Source organism: Aythya fuligula, chromosome 1 (assembly GCF_009819795.1).
Source record: "Aythya fuligula isolate bAytFul2 chromosome 1, bAytFul2.pri, whole genome shotgun sequence".
Classification (NCBI taxonomy): domain Eukaryota; kingdom Metazoa; phylum Chordata; class Aves; order Anseriformes; family Anatidae; genus Aythya; species Aythya fuligula.
In genome coordinates, this window is record NC_045559.1 from 55661062 (window position 1) to 55679248 (window position 18187).

An 18187-nucleotide genomic window follows, 5' to 3' on the forward strand; every position below is an offset into this window, starting at 1 on the left:
AAGCTCCCCTGCAGCTTAATGTTTTCAGCGCTGGATGTTTCAGGGATATTAGAATGTGATAGTGACTGCGTGTAGAGCAGAGAGAATGAATTTGCAGGCGAACTTGCAAAAATAAGCATATAGCAGGATACTTGCATATAAAGCCACTGAAGCACCAGTCATTCAGATTTCCCTTGGTGAAATCTCTCCACGCACCTTTCCTCCCACATAATAATAATAATAATAGGAATTGCAATAGTAATAACAAAAACATGTAGTCCTTCCTACTGCACTTTTCATCAGTGCAAAAATGTTCAGAATAACTCATTTCAATCATTCCCATTTTTTTCAGAGCTAACAAAGGGTACCAACCAACACAAGCCACTGGCATTTACTAACTACTTTCAAACAATTTAGCCTTTCACTTTTCTAGAAAATCCAGGGACCCTGGATTTTCAGAACGTACAACTAGACTATGCAGGTCAGGTGGGAAAATGTCAGGATGCTGATAGGATATTTAAGACAGTCACAACCCCTTCAAATCCTTCACACCTGACAGAATTCTTTCTTTGTACTCTTGAACCGGAAAGGTGCATGGTGAGGAAATTGGAAAAGCAAACAGCCCCCACAGTTTTTAAGACCTGAAGTGCAGCATTAGTCAGTCTCAAACTGTTGTGAGAATATTGCTTGTTCCTTTTGCTCAGAGCATCTTGCATTCTTTTGTCTACATGCCAGGGAGAGAAACTGCTCAAAGTCAGGTGTCTCCTTGGCAATGAGATACATATTGTATGAAGGGCACTTGCCAGTGCAGAACATTTTGGGATGTGCATATATTTTCTTATGCTTGATGTGAGATGAGTTGTGTGCTAGGGGCTACTGCCCATTAAGCCATTCAGTATGGTCATGCTTTTCCTACATTATATTCACCATCTGCTCCTGTCTGCCTGTTTTCTCCTGCCTCCACTGAGGTGCAAGTTTCTAGATTCAGTAGCCCTCTTTTTGTTTCGTGCCTTTTTAGTACTTAGCCCAGTGAATCTCAGGTGCAATGAGTATAAAAGGAAGAAACAGTAAAATGAACACAAGTTATGCACAACACAACCCAGTTATGTACAAAATTAGATACAGCACTCAGAGCTGTATGAACAATTAACTCCCTGCCATAGTTTGCAACTCAGAAATCCTTTCTAATTCTTGCCTTGTTTTTCTGTATTTTTTTTTTTCCTAGATTCCAATACAATTTGGCATTAACTTGAATGGGACCTAGATTAAAACCTCCAATCCCTACCTCTCCATGAAAAGTCTGTTTTGTTTTGCACAACCACTGCTACTCTTCTCTGTGCGCACTGCAACACTTGTATGTCACCAGCTATCAAACCTCCCTTGAGAAAGCATGGCTTGTTACATTTGGTTAGGTTCTATGAGAAATAAATGCATTTTAAAAGGTTATGAATATTCTCATGGAGGAAGTGACTACAATGCTACAACGGACTTCAGGTAAAATAGGCATTTGGTGCCAATTACCTCAGCTGTATAATTTCCTTAGTCTGATTTATAAACAAGGCTAGCGAGTACTGTTTGTACTCTGCTTCCCTGGAGAAGCCAAACTTCAAAAGATTTGTTATCCGCATTGTTTCAGTGTTGGGGATTGACTTAAAGTACTTCCCATTTGTCTTCAGTTTCCGCAGGAAGCATTCTTTTTCTTGCCTCTTCAACTGGGAATATAGTCGTTAACAAAGCCACAAGGGTGCATGCAGTCATTTGTAACATCAGTACAACAGCCTGAATATTCCCCGGAGCCACAGCATCTGTCACAGTGGACGCACACCCTCTCCTGCTGCTCCCAGCGCTGCACCCTCTGTATTCACATGCTGCTGGAGAGGTGGAAAGGCAGTGTCCTCCTACATCTGGTGGGGAAACAACACCGTGTGTTACAGCAGGAGTAGTGGAGGCCGGAAGGGAAGAGCGTGCTCCATCCACGGTGTGGTTAGCCAAAGGGAAGGGGACGATACCTGCGCAATATGCGTAGAGAAAAGCTTCAATGCAGAGAATCAGCTAGAATTAAGAATGGAAGCTTAATCAGAGATGTCAGGATCTGCAATTAAGGCAGACCAGAGTGGCATGTCAGTAGTGTTGCCACCTGAATGTTAGCTGTTGGGGACTGCTGCAACTCCAAGGCTACACAGCTAGCTCTGGCAAGTAGTTGTGAACGTGATGCTGGTGCGAGTGAGAGTGATCTCTGCTGCCAGCTCTCTTGTGGGTTTAGTTGTGAAATTGTGGTTGGCTTTGAGAAAATGGGCTTTCTGAACTCAGCTGGCATTGTCATTGGTGTGCAGGTATTTAACCTCAATTGCATTCCTGCCTGGAGGCTCCAAATCACATCAAGTCACAAAGATGTAACTCAAATGTCCTGCCAGCCAGCCATGCCTTAACAAGAACAACCTCAGTGACACTAAAGCAGCAATACCTCTTAATGGCCACAGGCAACATGCTGAGGGGACCTTTGTTTGATGCCTGTTGGAGTGACACCCCTATTGTCTTTGAGTAATGTAGGTGGGTTGTGGCTGTTTCTGTGAACCTAGCATGCGTATTGCTTCTGCTCCTGGCTATGGATGTCTTAGCTGGAGATGAGAATTTTGGGGAAGAGCAGATGACCTGGCTGTGCCCTGAAAAGCTACAAAAAGGCAGTGGAGGGTGCAGAGAGAGGCTGGCAACAGGACAATGCTGCCTGCAAAACTTGGGATGCCAGCGGGGCCAGTGCCAACCTCATGGCTGCAGTGTGCAGAGCTGATGCAAAGATACGGGCTAGAGGTGACACGTGGAAAGAGCTCCAGTCTCCCAAAGTCTGGAGGCATGGCAAAGGCAATAAGAAGACAAACTGGTGCTGGGGCCAGGTGAATAAGAAAGGTGCCCTGTCCATCCATTTGCATTGCAGAGTGCTATGTACAAGTGTTGTTGCAGAGCATTTTATGTGTTGCAGCCCTTCACACAGTAGGTCATTTGCAATGCTTTCAGGGTCACTGGACTAGACAAGATGCTCTGGGTCATCCAGGGCTGTTTCCTGCTATCGTGGGCATGCTGTCATTCAGTCCTATTGTAAACTGATCGATCTTTATCTTAAAAGCAATCAAGTTTCTTCCCCCAACAACTCCCACTGGGAGGCTGCTCCGGAATCTCACTGTCTGGGAGTTGGAAGGCGCCTTCTGATTACCGGGCTAAATGTATTCATGGTTAGCTTGCATCCATTAGTTCCTGTGCCAACATTTTCTTTTAGCTAATATAATTATTGTCTCGTGTTGCTGTTTTTGCTCTGATGTATTTATAGAGAGCCGTCATACCTCCTCTCAGTTCTCATTTTGCTAGGCTAAACAAGGCATGCTCTCTTAGTTTCCTCATAGCTGGCAGGCTGCTCGTTCCTCTCCCCAGGCCAGCAGCCTTGTACTATCCTTGCTTCACCTCAAATTCTTCCCTGAAGCTGGGTGGCAGGTCATGGACACAGTTTGCTCAGAGGTCTCATCAAGGTCTTATGCAGTACCTCTGATACTTCCCTTTCTCTAGGGGAAACGCTTCCCCTTTTGTTGTGAGGGTAAGAGGGTGAAATACTTTCTTAAAACCTTTCGATACGACTTTCTGATTCTTCCTCTCCCTTCACACCTTATCCTCGCAGGTTAATGAATTTTTACAGGTTAATGAATTTTACAATGGCATTAATGTACTAAGAGATAAAATATGCATAAAGGCAACCATGTTGAAAACAATTGTGGGTGTCTGGTTGCCTGTAAAGCTTAACATACTATTAAAAGAGCAGCAACAGGCAGTTTAATTATAATTTCCCCAGTAGTTAAAAGGGATACAGCAACAAGGAAGATGGCTTATTCCTTGTCTTTCCCTAGGGTTAAGCAGTGACTGCAGCACATGTAATGTGGGGGGGGGACTGTCATCTCAGGTAGGTGGCACTATCTGGTGTCACATTGCAGGGTGACACCACCATCATGCTGGTGGCTTTGGGTTGATGATCATGGGAGACCTGGAGCTGGCATTCCTCCTGCATCATTTCTCCAGTGTGCCCTAGATATTGTTGGGCTATACCTCCTTCCTTTCTTCTTTCTCGCTTTTCCTCCCAGTGCCACTGTTTCTGCTGAGGAAAAGGGAGAAAGAGTCAAGGTGCCTGTCAGACATGCATCTGTGTTCACCTGTAAAGAATTGCCCCTAAACTTTTCCCTTTTCCCCTTGACTCATTTTCTTCAAGTGGCACTACAGCACCCTGCCCCTTCTGGGTGGAAAGAATTAGGCCAGTAATTCTGCTAAAAAAAAAGAAAAAGAAAGAAGGAAAAAGAAAGAAAGAAAGAAAGAAAGAAAGAAAGAAAGAAAGAAAGAAAGAAAGAAAGAAAGAAAGAAAGAAAGAAAGAAAGAAAGAAAGAAGGAAGGAAGGAAGGAAGGAAGGAAGGAAGGAAGGAAGGAAGGAAGGAAGGAAGGAAGGAAGGAAGGAAAGAAAGAAAGAAAGAAAGAAAGAAAGAAAGAAAGAAAAGAAAGAAAGAAAGAAAGAAAGAAAGAAAGAAAGAAAGAGAGAAACCACACCATTCATTCTCATATTATTGCTTGGAGTACAGCTTTGGTTATTTGTGATGAAAAAGGTAGAGGTGAGGGAAGCCATTGTAACAGCATGTCTTGTTTCATACTTGGAGTGTAGTCCTTCACCTTTGCTGCCTCTGTTATCTTCACCGTTGCCTTTCCTGGCCTCTCTCTGTTCTCCAATACCTCAAAATCTTGTGTCTCAAAAATGCCTTATGAAGTCTGATAGTCTGCATACTCCACGTGGCAGCCTGTGTTCTCTCAGTCACCTCTGTATCAGAGAAAGCACCTAGGTGAATACTGAACACATAGTTATGACTTTTTACTGCTCTCCATGAACTGGACATCTGCCCAGTTCACCCATGTCTGTCTGGGATGATTGGATTTCTGTTCAGGTACCAGTTTAAGCTGTCTTAAATAAAAATAAACTGTTTGCTGTATAGTGCCAGAGGGAGAGATCACAAGACTTGTTGCATTCACAAATGGAGCACAGGATGAAATGACAGCTGTAAGAAAAATGGGAGGTGGTTAGAACATTTATTACAGGGAGGATCTTTCTTCTGATCGTTTGATTTATACATGCAAGAGTACACATGACAGTGGAAAGACCTTGAAGTGCTGACGCTGTCTGGCATTGTTGTGGAATGGAAAGAGAAACTCTACTTCATGGAGTTATCAACACACCTTTCCCCAGCTACCCAAAAGCAATTAGTCCTTGGCCTTGGGTTAAGTATAGCTTAAGTCAGCTTAAGCTGATAGTTCATAGCTTAACCATAAGTCAGGGGCACCATGACTTTTTTTTTTTTTTTTTTTTTTTGGGTGGGGGGTTTGTACTAGCATTTGTTAATAAACTTGCTCACCTCTCATTGTGCCACAATGCTGAAATAGATATTACCTCAAGCTCACTTTGCTGGGTTACTGCAGCACCTAGAAATACGGACCTGTGGCACTGCAAGGTGGCACAAGAGAGCTGTCTAACTCGGAAGTCTGCAGTCTGAGCCATCACTGAGTTAATGCTGGGAAAGATGTAGGAGTGCAAGGCCTTTATGAAATGAGTTTTAACTATACTTTCCACCTGGCAGACAAAGCTGTACACTATATAGGGAGGATAAATAGCTCTCCCAAGAGGTGCTGGTCTCAAATTTGCCACACAGGCCTGTCTAGCACACATTTATGTTGGTGAGAAGCCTGCAGAAGGATTTGGTGTTTCATAACTTTGGCTTCAGACTGAGGGAGTCCCCAGCAAGAAAAATCACTGTTGTTCATTTCTCTGAAGGGCACAATACTCAGGATACATAGGAAGAGAAGTAGAAAGATCGTATCAATGTACACCCCTGTCATTACTCATTCTCTTTTTAACGCTACCAGCCTGGTAAGGATATTGAGTATTGGTGCAGCTCTTGGAGCACAAAAAGAAAGGGATGTTTTATGGTGCTAAATTCAATTCACGGTTAAATGTCTCAGGTAATGGAAGCTTTTACCACATCACTTGAGAGACCATTCTATTGTCTGCTAGATTTCATAAGCAGGGAGTTTTCTTTTTTATTTAGTTGAGCTGCTTTCTTTTTCTGAAGAAATAAATGACCAAATAAAAAGCAAATCTGAAAACCTCCCCCACTGAGTCTATTTCAGCTGTTGCTGTTTTCCTTCACATTTTCCTCCTTGAAATGCATTAGTTTCCAGTTGAAGAAACCTGAAGAAAAGATGATTATTACCAAGAAATTTGCAAATTAGCATAGCTCAAAACACCCCCACAGCAGTGTTCTAGTAAAATGAGTAAGGCTGGGCTAAAACCTCTGTATATTTATTTGGATCATTCTATATTTGGGTTTAGCAATCCTATTACTGAGATGAAATTTAAGACACGTTAGATACATTTATCCTGGAAATAGGACTGGTAAATTGTAAGCTGTGATAGGTAGGAGGATGAGGACAGCATCTAAGATCAAACAAGGAGAAGAGCAAAAAACATCCTTCCTTTCCTGTTAAGGGTGTTTGCATATTTTCAGCACATTCAGCAAGCGGATGGTTTCTGTAGATGGACAAAATTAGTGGTTAAAGAGAAGCAAAATGCACAAAGTGTGGGATGTGGGATATTGCAGTGCCATTATACAAATTGATGCTGTGCCTTCAGCAGAAGTTTCAGTTCAATTTAGATCACCTCAGGAGGAGGAGGAGAGGGAGGTTGAGTCACCACGATGAACCTACACACAGAAAAACTGTAGAAAGATTGAAACATTAGCAAAGAGGTGAAGAAGAAAAGGATTTGGAAATGTAGACCACATAAGGTGCTGAGCAGGAGATGTGACCACTAGTCACAGTTTTTTTTTGTGAACACCTCTCTTTCTTGAAGGCCAAGATCTGGGCACAGCACTAAACAAGGGTGGAAATTTCTATGCTAACTCTAGTGCAGTTACTCTAGTTTCAAGCACATTTTTATTTAAATACTGCCATTCTGGAAGGCAGAAACCTACTGTGTATGAGAACAGAAGTCAAACTTGGATTTTGAGAACTTGTCAGGAAAAGCTTTCAGGGAGACAAATGATCACATAAATGTCAACTGCAGCGTTTCTTAAATCTTACTCTGAAACAGCTGCTCCAGTCATTGCCAGCAACAATGCCTCAGCGATATCTGCTGGCATGGCTGGATCTATACGCGGATGTACACAGCATCCTGAAGACATCTAGCACTGATTTTTTTCATCATATCCCTCTCTTTACCGCAGCTAAGTTCACAGTTTATGTACGTGTTACCTTGTGCTGCTAGCAAGTGCTACCTGTCAGGATTTACAGCATCTTTCCTTAACCTCAAACGCTTACAAAAAATCACCAGATGGCAGCAGAGTCATTTCTCGTCTCCTTCTGTCCTGGTCACAGCTGCATGCTCTGGGGTGCTCTTTATAGCCACCGTAGCAAGTTTTCCAGGATATACAAAGGCAGCTATCCCTACTGAGAAAATACCCACCTCTTTCTCAGCAAGATGTAAGGTCTCCATTTGGTGCCTCCATGAAGGCTGAGTTTTAAGGGATGGTTCCCTATTTTTCTCCACAGTTGCTGCTATTTCTAGCTTGCAAACACCTATATACATGTTAATGGCCGTGTTCTTATCGTATGTTATAAACAGTCAGGGTAATGCAAAGTAACTAACTTAGCTTGGGCTAAGAGCAGAGACAGTCTCCAGAACCAGCAGAGGTTGAATCAATTGCTCAAGGATGAAGTTGGTTAACAGGAATCTTGTTAAAGTCTCTTTTGTATTGTTCCACCATTGTGGTGGTTTTTACTCAATAAAATGCTAAAAGGACAATGCTGAGAGGAGAGAATTACCCCGAAGGATTACAAAATACAGAATAGTTTGGTATGGAACAATCCTCAGGTTTCCCGAGCCTGAAATTTCCAATAAAAATGAATAATCCCCAAGCATGATAACTTGTTGAAATTGAGCAATCTCCAGGAACTGTCTAGATGCTAATGCCAGAACCAGGAGAAAGTTTCCTCTGGCAGCCAGGGACCAGTCTCACTGGGTCCAATAGCTCCTCCCATGCCTTTATCGAGAGCTCAATTCTTATTCCCATGAGTGTCCTCACTACAATTTGGCAGTGGAAAGAAGCCCCCAGACTGGTGCTATTTCACTCATTTTTGAAGCCCTCTTTCCATTGCCAGAGATGTGTAAAAATAGTAAACAGAAAATAAAAGCAGAGCATTTTCTATATATTTACACACACAGACACTCACACACTCAGGGCTGTAAATGTTCACTTCCTCGTTCTCCTTCCTACTTAACTTTAGCCAGGCTGTCTTCCAGCAGGGGCTGGAAGTTTGAAATGGACTTAAGACAGAAATACATGCTCTGGTTTATTATGAGCATATTTCAAGGGAAAAGTGGATTATGCTTTTATTGGACTGAATGCATTCAATTGCAGCAACATTTATTTTTTTTCCCAACAAAGTTTTGTTATTCAGAGAAAAGGCTAAGTGTTATGCACTGTGCCAACTGTAAGCACTTTCCTGTAGCTCACTTTTAGAATAGCCTTTAGGATTTACATGACTAGATCAAACCTCAGGAAGGAGAAGCTTGCAGGGGAAAAAAAAAAAGCTGCATTAGAGGCGATAAAATGAGAAATGAGAGACATGAACATCAGTGCAAACTCATCAGCATCAGAATAAACTCAGAAATAGACATTCTACATTTCCATAATGCTGTCAGCTGCCACTACAGAGACAGGGATCTATTACCTCTGTTTATACTGCTGCTAACTTAATTTATAGCAATTTATTCCATAAAAGTAGACAGCAACTCAACTGGCTGGGAGAAAAAAAAAACACATCCCTTTGTGCTGAAAATAAAAATGATAATGCACATAATAGATTTCTGAAAGTAATTTGAATGGCCAGTTAAAACACAAGGTGAGTTATATATATATTTAGTAAATCTCAGCACGATCTACCTACTTTGATATGCACATTCGTAGATGGATCGATAAAAGGGGGATAAGGGACAGTCACAGGGTGACAGCCCCCCCCCCCCCATTCGCAGACTTCTTTATTTTGCTTGGGGTTGCATGGGAGGTGGCAGAGGAAGCAGATGTGGGTACAATGCCCTCAGGGCTGAAATCAGGCACCTTTTCATGATCAGCATTGTGAGAAAACAATCAAATACAGCTTTGTCCAGGCAAAAATGAGCAGCTCATGACATTTCTGTCCAGGTGGCAGAGAAGATGAGAACCAGCAGGCTTTCCATTGCATTCAAAGGAGGAGCGCAGGTGCTGTTTTGCAGGCAGACATAAACGTCTTCTGCTTTTGCTCCAAACCAGTGGACTCAAGCCCCAGCCGAGAAGCTTGCTGTCATGCTAATGCCCATCCCTCATCATGGACTTAGCTTGGACTCAGCCACTGCTGCTCTGTGTTCAGCAAGGAGCTGGCTGCATCCTTCCAGGTTTGTTCCCAAACAAGTTCAGGTTGGTTTGCAAGGTACCATGAAGACATACCTGGAGGTGTTGGGATCTCAGACCTCTTATGTGTCCCAGCTTGTTAAAGCCCACGTGCTGGCTCTGTCAGACCTAATGTCTAAGGCTGTGGTCCTCAGTCTCTTAATTCCCTCAGCAGGAGTCTGGACCTTCTCTGTAGCAAACAAGCCTCATGGTGAGAAGCTTGCTTTTCTGAAGTGCCTTTCAGCCCCCCTTAGAAGTAGTTCATGAGCATCTAGGGGTCCATAAACCAGTGGTGGAAAAGCATGGCTGTGGAAAGTCTACGGGCTATAATTATCAGCCCACAAGTGAACATGTGCTTAAATGCTTTGCTGATCAGAGATGGACTGCCGAACCGGGGCCTTGGGAGCTGCCTTGTGACCATGGTTATTCCCTTTATGACAAGAAGCTGATCTTCAAACTGAGGTGGAACATTTTCCTTGTTGCAACATAACCTGTTTTTGCAGGGGGAAGGAGAGGAAGGAATGCACTGTTAACACTCTGTGGCAAACTCTGCTCGGGATGAAAATAGCTGAGAGCAGGGCAAAACTGAGAGTTTTGTCACTGCAGAGCAGGGATGGCCAGACTAGAGTAGACCAGGAGATGAGATGGCTGAGGACTGAGCTGCACAAACCAAGCCACAGAAGGAGAAGTAAAACACAGGAACAGTGAGGTCTGCCATGCCTGACAGTGAGCCTGGGTAAAGGGTGGCATGAGATGTTTGCGTGATACCCATCTGCCAGATTTCTCCCTCCAGAGAGCACTGGTCGAGAAAAATCCCACATCTCATGGCGTTACCATGAAAAAAAAGGGTCCCCTGTTACCTTCTGCACTATAGTCATGACTCTGCTGGCTCAGTGGTGTCCCCAGTGTTTCCAGGGTTGAAAAGAGAGGGTGCCCTCATTTGGACCATCACTAGAGGATTGTGAGGACCCCCATGAGAAACGATGTTTCTCATACCAGCTTTGCCCATGCCTTCCACCACTTGGAAGCCTCCAATGTGGTTTGCCCAAGCAGCTGCTGGTTGGCACCACATCCTCACCTTCCATGGCTGTAGGTCCTTGCTGCAGTGTGGGAGCAGCTTGGGGGAGGACTGGCAGCACCCTGGGCCCCACAAACAGCCAGTGCATGTTCCCCCCACAGCCTCGTAACCCACCTGGAGTATGTGGGGTGCTTGTGTGAGTCCCATCTGATGTCTTTCAACAGGGAAGGTGGAAAGGCCAGTCCTGAGAGTAAGCTCAGAAGCTGGTATCTCCAGGACACATCCCCAGCTTTGCCTGGGTCAACACCTTGGGATCAAAACAGTGGTTTTGATCAACTGCTTTGTCAATGCCTGCACTGCTTTAGATAGGCACCACCCCTCCTGTTGCAGGGTTGTGCTGTATTACATTCCAGCTCAGTCTGAAGGGAAAATAGGGGACAAGAAAAGTGTTGACTTTAGAAAGACTTTTTATTTAATATTTCAAAGCGTTACAATAGATGCAGGCAGGGGTCTGTGTAGACTCCTTGTTCTACTAGAGAGTTCAGATTAAGAAGAAAAAAATCAAATTGTTTGATTCATTGCCTCAGTTCTTTGGTTGTACAAACCAGCAGGCTATTGATTTATAACAGGTGAGAGTCCAGGACGGTCTGATAGCCTGCATCATGAGCAAGCATACAAAAAGCTTCATAAATGTGTAAAAAGATAGTGTTTCTGGCCCTTATTGTTATTTAGCTGCTTAAATACCGCCAGGTTCAGAGGGAGTCAGAGGATTAATAACTTTGAGGATCTGCCATCTTGCACATCAGTTGAAACCTAAGGGGGTGAGAGAGCAAAGACAAATTTTCCTAGGTTCTGTGTGCCTCAGCTCCCTTGACAGTCTTTCCAAATTCACACAGGTAAGCAGGTAACATTGGCATGTGCAACAGCATTTCAGAAAGGAAGGGAAATCTCATGGTGCGGTCTTATGAAACGGGATGCCAAGTTGGCTGTGGGAAACAAAAACCAAGATTGGAAGGTGGGTGAGGGAGCGACACTGGACAAGTGAGTGTTGAAATGCAAAGGAACAACGTGCATGGCAAACTGAAGCCTTCTCAGTGTACAATACGTACCAAGATTTGTGATTTGTGAAGATTTGTGATTTCAAATCTAATTGCTGTTCCTTCGGGGCCCCAGCATAACAGTTTATTATGGATGTGGAAGCAAGAGCCTGCTTGGTTAAATAAAGTTTTAAAGTCTGAAAGCTTTGATCATAGTGCAGATTTGTGTCCACTTCAACCCAACTTAATGTATAGAAAAATAGCTCATGACAGCATTTTTGATAGCAACCATACATAAAGCTGGGTTTTACCTTGTTTGACCACCCATCAGAGAGTTAGAAATCCAGAGCCAATTAGCAGTGCGATTTAATGCATTGAAACACAACACATACTGCAAAAACCAGCCATGCTGAAGGTTACAGACAACATCACACACTGCATTCAAACAGCTGCATTGTCAGGCCTGTGGAACTCCATGAGGTTTGCCTTAAATTGCTGTTCTGCTCTGAAAGGCAGGCTTTGAAGAGCTCACTGCGTGGCTCCATGTTCATTGTATCGCTCTACTCCTTATCAGATCATATGGTTACAAAGAAGATGCTTTCTTCTGTTTGCCAGGTGGAATCAGAGAGGAAGGATGGACTGCTTTTCCATGTCAACTCGGAGAAGATAAGTTTTGCACCAGTGATTTCATCCTGCTATGTTTCCCACTATGCTTGGACAGCCTTCCTTGTTTTGCCCAGTGACACTGCTGCCGAAGCTTTCACCACAAAGTTTGCTTTTAACAGAAGCCAACTTTGCCTTCCCTGCTTGGTGTCATTTTAACTTGACACAATTAGTCCTGGCATGAATGTCTGCAGTGCTCGGAGCTGTGTTTCAAGGTAAGGCAGCTCGCCTTACTCGGTTGGTGAGCTGAGAAGCTGTGGTGTGGCCTCTTTCTTTTGATGTCTCATCAAATGTCTGTCCAGCCTCAGACTTCCAAGGGCCAGGTGGAAAACACCTTCAGACACCAAAGGCTCTCATCTGCTGGTGTTTACATGCATCAAAATCCCTTGCCAACAGATGAGAGGGCAGCCAAATTAAGTGAGACACGGGGTATTGAGCACATCTGTCAGAAACATCTGTGAGAAAAGCATTCATAAAGTCTCACTGCAGTGTGATGCATTTTTTTGTTGTTGTTGTTTTGTTTTGTTTTTTCCTTTTTGTTGGCTGCTGACTTGACCTTCTGGGTGCTGAGGCTGTGGCCCTGGCCTGTGCTGGAAAGAGAGGTCCCAAGGAGACAGGAGCAGAAGGGACTGGGATGGAGGAAAGGCACCCCAGGGAGAAGGAGGACTCTGTAAGCACCAGCACAGTGTCCCTGGGATCTGTGCTTTGTGTGGTGGTAAGTTCCACTTCCACATAAGGTCTTCTTATGGTTGGGATGTTCTTAGGTGTCTCTCCCTTATGGATCCTCTCTTTTCTGTGAGAGCTGAGCTCCCACTTTAAAGCTGGTTTTCACGTTCCCCATCACTCAGACAGCTTTTTTAACTGACTTGTTGGGACATAACAGCTTGGGTTCTGTCTGTCCAACCTGGATGATATCAATCAATAGGTTCAGAAGTTACTCACAGAGGGCAGGGGTACTGCAAAATGATGTTTTTATTAGCCTTGTTTCCACTGGAAATCAAGGTAATAAGTCCAGATTCATTGAGTTTTCCTCCAGGGAAGGAGACATGGCTTATAACAGTGATGCATCTGGCTTCTTTTCATGTGTCTGTGGGTCTCTCAGTCTACTCTGTAGACATTCTGCTAGGTGATACCAAGCAAGCTTTGCTTTTCCCAAGTGGCCTTCCCAACATGCTTGTTTGTTTTCTTCCTAATCCGCCTTGCAATGAGGCTATGATCTCATGTGGGGTCCTATCTACACTATCTCAACAGAACCAATTACTCTTCTTGTTTTAATTAACAGCAAATTCAACCCTCCCTTTGAAAACCAGGGGATGAATTTCCCTTAGCTGTAGCTGCACAGGTCTTGCTGGCTAAAGCTCAGTTAGGTGCATGGATGGAAGCACCCAGCCTCCTTCAGGGCATACCATGTATAATGCTGTGGGGAGAGAATCCTCCTCACTTCTTCCTTCTCAAATTCCTCCATAACCTCCAAGGGAGAGGAATTAACTTAAAAATAAACACTGCCTTCAGATACAGGCCGCTTATCTGAGTGCTGAGCAGGAGCTTTGTACAGGAACCCCTTAGGAGGCACTTCATCACAAGCTTCCCCTCCAAAGCAAGCAGTCAAGCGTGAAACCCCCAGCAACAAACAGAAATACAGCTTGAACTAACCTACTTAGCTGCCCCAGCAGCTTTAAGCAGGATTCCCTGGCTGTTGGCACTGCTTTGATGCAGGCAGTCCCTCCCTTTGCTTTGTTGCCTTACTTCTATAACTGTGGTTGTCAGGTGTGGTTCCAGGACTGCTGCCTTCACCAGCATCCCCAGTTCAATACGCTTGTGTTTTGGCTGGGTGTGCAGAACATAAATGGCCCATGATGCTCTTTATTGCAAAAGGGCTCTCTACCTAACACACTGTTCTGGAAATCTAGGGGTTTTAATGCCTGTGGGGTAGCAAAGGTGTTCCACCTCTTTTTGCACAACCCTTATGTTAAAGCCCATTTTCTCGAGCTGAAAAGGTAATGCAGTTCATCTCTGCTTGCCATCCATTTTAAATTCTTCTGTCATCCCTCTTGCAGGTCCCACAGTGAGGTTTGGTTGGTGTGGGGTGGCTGGTCTGCTGGCCCTAGCATTGGCCCTGCTGCAGCTCAGCAGTGACAGAAGAGGTGCCTAACATGGTTGTCCTGGTTTTTGGGCTGCTTTCCTCAGCCAGCTTACAAAAAGGAGTTGTGCATTGGGAACTGAGATGCCCATGCTGCACATTTCACTAGGTTCAGGGATGGACCTGGTAAGAGGGAAATCACCCGTGGGGTAACAATCACAAAGCAAATCGTTATCCTCTCCCTTAATGGTTGTGTAGGGGAAGGTGGGAGGAAAGGATAGCCTCCTCCTTTTGTATAATTACACAACAAACAGGGAAAACACAGCCTTTGCTCTGCTTAGGCAGCCAGAGGGGCAAGTAGACAAGGTCTGGGCAGAAGGGGCAGTTCTTCTCTTCCCCATTCCGGTTAAGGAGAGAGGAGATGGAGAGGAGCTGATACCCAGAGAGGACATGGCCAATAGACCCAGGAGTTGGTGAAAACCTACTGGGAGCCTGTAAGGGACACCAGAGGAAAGAAGTAAATAGTCTGTGAAGAGTGGAACTAATGAGGCCTGGTTTGAACACAGCTTTGCCTCCCAGTCAGTTGTCAGCCCAGCTGAAACTTTTCCCATGGTTGGGACATTTATAAGGCTCTTCATCTGTGTGGGCTCTCCTGTGTCTAATAACCTGGGAGTTCAGCCTTCAGATTTTCCACCATTTAGGCCACAGAGACATTGTCCTCTACCAGGTTCTCTCTCTCTCTTTTTTTTTTTTTTCTTTTTTTCTTTCTTTTATTTCATTTAAGCCTGTTATGCCAGTGAAATTCAGCTGAAATTGTACAGTGAGCTCAGGGGAGTGAAGGAAAGGAAAGGTAGGCAACTGAATGGACAGACACACATGCATTAACATCTTTGCACAAAGAGCATAGTTGTGTGAATACCATTTTCTTAGAAAATCTGGATCAAAATCTCTGATTTTTCAGCAAGCATAAGATGGACTTAAGCCTACTGAGGGTCTTGAGGAAGTAAAGGACCACAGAGATGGGATGCTTTGTTTTCCTTGTCCAACTTCCATCATTGTTCAGGAGGAAGAATGCCACAAACAATGCCTGAAATCTCCCACCAGCATCTACTTCTAGCTTCTCCTCTGCAATAATTTTTTAAATGGAAGAGTTGTTTTCTGCTCTTGATCTCTCAGTGCTGCTTTCTTCTTCATCGTCTCCTTTCTTTCTTTCTTCCTGTTTTTTCTCTCTCTCTCTTTTTTTTTTTTTTTTTTCCCCATAAACATCATAAAATCATCAGTCAAAAAGAGGGAAAGAGGGAGAGATTAATTAAGAAGCTTGTATTCCAGTCTGAGGCTTTCAGTGATAATCAGAAACTGCTTGAGTTGCGCTTTCAGGGGTTTGTGATATGAACAGAATTTCTGGATAGGGAGACAAGCTGTAATTAATTTCTCTCTCCAGGACGATTACAGATATAAATAGTAAAACAAAGAAAGCAAATATCAGCAGAGGTGCTCACGCTGCATGTACTCCATCGCAACATTGCTCAATAGCAGATTATTTTCTGTTCAAGGTCAGTGGCTCACAGAACAAAAGGGATATGGCTCCAGATTTCCAGGAGGTTCCTGGGCAATCATCACTTCATCATCCCCGTGATAATCATCACTTTCATCCACTTCTCCAACTGCTAGGCATAGCAAAGAGACTTTTTTCTCATCCCAGTGCTATCAGGGACCTGTCCCATGGAGGGCTGGCAGAAGAAACTAGTTAAGCTGGGTTAGTTTGGTCCAAAGATAAGGAAACGCCACTGAGATAACAGGCATCTCTCACTTAGTGCTCCTCATTAGCAGCCATCAATGTTCAAAGCAGGTCAACGGCATCATTCACTATTTTATATAGGGGGACAATGAAGCATGAGAATACACAGAGCAATGTGCTCACAGTCTACACTAACAACAGGTACCACGTTTTCTATGTGTTTCTATGTTATAATGTGCTTTACCCAAAAAACAACAGTCTCCTTTAAGGGCAAACAACCTCAGAAGAGCTAAACTGCGATCAGCTTCCAGAGTGTGTTGATGCCATTGCAATGAAAACTCCTCTGTTCCCAACAGCAATAGCAGGTTCCAGCTCTGGATGTACATTAGAAGTAGGAATGAGGGGATAAATAATTCTGAAAGCTTCCTTTTGAGGTTTACAAAGAGGTTTTGTCAACTTCTTCTCGTGCTGAGTACCTGCCTAAAATGAAGGACATTACTTTGAAAACTACTTTAAAGTAAGCAGTAAGGAAGCACTGGGCAGGGACTGGCTGAATACTGCAGCAGGCTCTGTTCCAGAGGAGGGCAGGAAGGACTGAGCCACCGGTGAGCTGTGGGTCAGAAATCATTGTTTGTCACGTGAGGAAAATATAGGAGATATTGAAAGGTCCAGAGAAGGTCAATGGAGATAGAAGTGTCATTGAATGTACAGATGATGAGAGATCGCAGGGTCTTTTTAGCCAGAAATGATGACTAGTTAGAGGGAGACTTGTCTGAGACATTCACAATGATTAAAGATGGAAAGTGAAATTGATTGCTCCTTCCTTTCTTTTCTTTCTTTTTTTTTTTTTTTTTTCAACTCTGTCCTGCGACATGGGAACAAGGGGTCACTCGCTGAAATTAAAGGGCAGCAGCTTTAGAACTGATAAAAAGAAATCTTTTTTTCTTTTGAAAATACTGCATGTAGTTTATCCATGGAATTTATTGTCCCTCTCCCTAGGGTCATGGAGGCAAAGGCTGTGGCTAGATTTTAAATAGACTGGACTGATTTCACCACCCTTTACAATGTTTGTGGCTACCTGGGGCAAGGCAAAAAAAGCATGGGAATCGAATGACATGCTTTGGGGCAAAACCTCAGTGCTCCTGAGCCAGGATGGAAACCTCCCCATTAGAGCTGGGTGAGTGGCTGGGGTAGGCTTAACCATGCCCACCCCTGTGCATCGCTCCTCTGCCAGGAGCTTTTGCCTCATTGTGGAGGTGGATGAAGGGATGAGTCTCAGCCCAGCCTCTCTCATTCCTGGGATGATGTCTTAACAAAAACTCACCTTCACAGCTGGCTTCAGCTGGAACGGACCAAGGGGCGTTCACGATGCATGTGCTGGTTGTGAAGTGCTCATGAAAACCAAGCACTATTGTCACACGGACAAGATGAGCTCTGTGTCAAAGAAATAAATACATGCCAAACCCAACATGCGGCTCTTGAGAGCTCTCAAGAGTAATGAGGCTTAGAACTGGAGAATGGATTCAGCTCTCAAGTTTGTCTTGGCCTTGTCTTTTCTTAAGTGAGGTAGCAACCATCACGTTCTGTTCTTTGGAAAGGGATGGTTTCATTATTCATTGGCCATGAAACTCCATCTGCTTAGGAAAATAGTGAACAAAGGACAGGTAAGGCAGCAAATCTGCTATGACGTTAGTCCCAGGGAGAGTCTGCTGAGGATGAAGATCTAGCCATTTCGACAGCTGAGCCCTAGGGATAAAATTACAGCCTTTTAATGTGCCACAGATACCTCACGCAGGAGTAAAATAATATGTGCTGGGCTTTTACTTTTGGGGGCTGGGATTCAGTTTCATTTGCAATTCTGTTTTCAAAGAAAGATGGTTGATAGGACAGGTACAGTTGTTTGAAAGAGAGCTTGTCCTCCAGCAAAACATGGATTAGAAAAGTTTATTAGCACTGAAGTCTACACTGAAAACATCAGTGGTCACATTCCTGTGTCCTGGAGAGCCGTTAGCCATTTCCAGCTTTAGGAGAAACAAAGGACACTTAACATAATGCTCCCAGGTATTTTCTGGAGTAGGGACTAAATGTCAGTGCCACCAACATTTATTTTCATGCAAATGGTCTTCTGGGTAGTCTTCTCCTCAATAGCAGCCATCACTAATACCTGAGGCTCTT